Consider the following 2,833-nt stretch of genomic DNA (forward strand, 5'->3'; position numbering starts at 1 on the left):
GTCACAGGATGTCCAACTCTTGTTTGTCATGCAAGTCAGATGTTCCCACCTCAGCATCTTTAAACTTACTCACCCAATGAAGCACAGTACTCACATCAACACAATCACCATAAACAGATTGCATTCTCTGATGAATCTCCTTTGAGGTGACACCTTCTGCTGTCAATAATTCAATGACTGCACATTGCTTAAGTTGCATTGACCGACCGTCTGTGCAGGATTCCATACTTTGCACTTTAACAGCACAACCATTCAGTGCTAAGGCTTCCTGACAAAATGGAACTGTAGAGGAGAGTCTACTGAACAAGCCAGTACCTGCTGCATACCAACACTGCCATCTGTTGAGGAGTTACGAAGGTGGAGGCATTACTTTTCATTCAACCCTTGTAAGTGATAGATAGATAGATAGATAGATAGATAGATAGATAGATAGATAGATAGATAGATAGATAGATATCACACATACGTGCATACATGCACAGAAACACCATTGATGGCTGGAGTTTTCCATGCCATGAGTGCAGTAAAACTTCTCTCTTTCTCTTGGGGTTTTAGTCTGAAATTTAATGGAAACATCCTGAAGGGAAAGCCAAGTCAAGATGGCAGTGGCAGAGGCAAGTGGCGCTGCAAGCAAAGCTGACGAGCTCTTTGACATCTGGAATAACTTCAGCATCAGGGCCTTGCAGGCCACCATTAATGTGCATGAAGGCATCCAGCCCTGAGAAAGAAGTCAAGAGAAACATTTTCCTGTTCCACAGCTACATTACTCGGAGAGAATATGGAGTAGTGCTGGATGAAATCAAGCCAAGCTCTTGCCCCGAACTCCAGACTGTGCAGATGTTTGTGGAATACCTCTCCAATGAGACCAAAAGGGATGCCATTGTGGTGGAGCTGAACAAGAAAATGGCCAAGAGCATCAATGTCACCAACATGACTTTAATGCTGATGATGGCCTCTGTCTATTTCCATGATCAGAACCCTGACGCCACGCTTTGGGCCTTGCACCAAGGAGAAATACTCAAGTGCACGGCAATGACTCTCTAGGTCCTGCTGAAACTTGATCATCTGAATTTGGCTTAAAAGGAGCTAAAGAAGATGCAGGAACAAGACAAAGATATCACCTTGACCCAGCTAGCTACTGCATGGTTCAACCTTCCTGTGGGTGAGTGTTGTGACTCAGTTTGAGTCTGAAGCTGAGCCCTTTGGGTCTTGTGAGCCAGAGTTCCCTGATGATGATGGGTTACAGATTTCTGTTCACTCAGACAGGGTTGAAGGTGAGGCTGCAGAAGGGGAAACAACAAGTCAGTTCTCAGGGGAAAAGAATGTCAGTGAGACTGATAACGGGAGTGAATTCCCACATGGCCAGGTGGATATGTCTTTGCCTCCTTTGCCTTCCCACGGTGATCCAGCTCAATTGGTAACCCAAGATAAGGGATTAGAGAGCCTTGAAGATACTGAATTAATGAGCAGGCAAGATCTCCTGCAAATGAGGGTCTGGAGAAGTTCTCACTTAACTAGTAAGCGAGAGGCCAAGTCAGCCAAGGGTCATCGCAATGCGTTCATGATTGCAAAGGGTATTTAGTCTTCTCACTGACACACAGGCATTGTCAGTTCAATGTGGCTCTTTCCATGCAAACTTCTGTGGATTAACCTTGGCTTTAAGCACTGCAGCACGCTTCTGGCTTCCTGAGTCTGGGATTTTTGTGTTCAACTGTTTTCATGGACTATTGTCTGACCATTGCTTAAAGGATTATACTTAATGTGTCTGCCTTTGGATCTTGGGAACTGTGTCTTTGCATTTAAGCCTTTTTGAAACTTTGCTTTTCTTATACTATGTTTTGACTTTGCCTTTTCTTCAATAAACTACAAAATCTACAGCTTTGGTGTGGTGGTGTTTGGGAGGAAGGTGAAAACTACCCTGAGTTGCATCAGTAAGGAGAAGCTGCAGGACGCTTACTACATCTTCCAGAAGATGTCCGAGAAGTGGCCACCCACCCTTTTGCTGTTGCATGACCAAGCTGCCTGCTACATGGACCAGGGTAAATGGGAAAAAGCTAAAGGGGTGCTCCAAGAAGCCCTGAACAAGGACAGCACCCATCCTGAGTCCCTGATCAACTTTGTAGTTCTCTCTCAGCACATGGGGATCCCTTCTCTCCCCCCCCCCCCCCCGAGGTCACCAACCACTACCTGTTGCAGCTGAAAGATGCCCGTCAAAACCACTCCTTCATCAAGGTGTACCATGCCAAGGAGAATGACATTGACCACCTGGCTTTGCAATACACTCCGTCCAACTGAGCTTCTAGGAGCACCAAGAAGGAAGGAACCTTTCTCTGTGGCATATGGACCTCTCTTTTTGCTGTGGATGATGGGATCTGATGTCTCAAAAGAAGACAACATGGGATTCCGTATTTCCTGCCTGCCGACCATACCTCCAGTATATATTTTTGCCTTTCTGTTAACACAAACACAAGAGACAATTCCCAGCCCTGAAACATTCCTAATAAACTTTAATGTTCTCCAAGATGCTCCTTTTTGGAAAGGAGGGTTCCACATCTCACATAGCTTCTGTAAAGATTAGATTAGAAGATGGAATGGGGCCACTACTCCACTGCCACAGAAACCACCGACTACCAGAGAGGCACAGAAACACATGCCCCAACTTTGCAATTAAGAGACGGGAAAGAAATTGGCAGCCTTCCTTTGCAAGACAGCGAACAAATAGGTGCCAAGATCCTTCAATTTGACAATCTCAGCAACTCCGAGAAGCCAACTCTTCCTTCCTTTTTTCTCCAAATCACACAGGGAAAAAAAGTATTTCAATAAATGCACGCAA

General features: G+C 45.3%; 1 pseudogene; it reads left to right on the top strand.

Annotated features, from left to right (window-relative positions):
• The first annotated feature begins 599 nt into the window (after positions 1-599).
• Positions 600-2,295, top strand: LOC137097530 (coatomer subunit epsilon-like; annotated as a pseudogene).
• Positions 2,296-2,833: the final 538 nt, after the last annotated feature.

The sequence above is a fragment of the Anolis sagrei genome, chromosome 7, assembly GCF_037176765.1.
Source record: "Anolis sagrei isolate rAnoSag1 chromosome 7, rAnoSag1.mat, whole genome shotgun sequence".
Taxonomy (NCBI): domain Eukaryota; kingdom Metazoa; phylum Chordata; class Lepidosauria; order Squamata; family Dactyloidae; genus Anolis; species Anolis sagrei.